At 28.0% G+C, this 300-nt stretch overlaps 1 protein-coding gene across 1 annotated transcript in view; it reads left to right on the forward strand.

Annotated features, from left to right (window-relative positions):
- KIF2A (kinesin heavy chain member 2A) overlaps nucleotides 1-300 on the forward strand; it is a 48932-nt gene that overhangs the window by 15145 nt on the left and 33487 nt on the right. The gene's annotated exons all lie outside the window — the stretch shown is intronic.

The following is a 300-nucleotide window of genomic DNA, read 5'->3' on the forward strand; positions in this document are numbered from 1 at the left end:
AAAGAACTGTAAGATTGACTTTGAGGGGGCAGAAATCTTGATTATAGTTGTCAGCAGCGTATTCTAGCACATTGTTGGAGATTAGTCTCAGTTGTTGAATTTCTGAACTGTAAAAAGCTGGCTATGGTATGAGAATAACCTCATTATGACCACCTGTAATTTTATGCTATTTATAAATATAAATATTAATATAAATAAAAGTAACACCCTTTTATGGAATATGAAAGAGAATAGCTTCTATTAATACTATTTTTTGTAAAATCAATATTCACTTTATTTCTCATTTTTATTATTGATACT

The sequence above is a fragment of the Colobus angolensis genome, unplaced genomic scaffold (genome assembly GCF_000951035.1).
Source record: "Colobus angolensis palliatus isolate OR3802 unplaced genomic scaffold, Cang.pa_1.0 Scaffold337, whole genome shotgun sequence".
NCBI classification, from domain to species: domain Eukaryota; kingdom Metazoa; phylum Chordata; class Mammalia; order Primates; family Cercopithecidae; genus Colobus; species Colobus angolensis.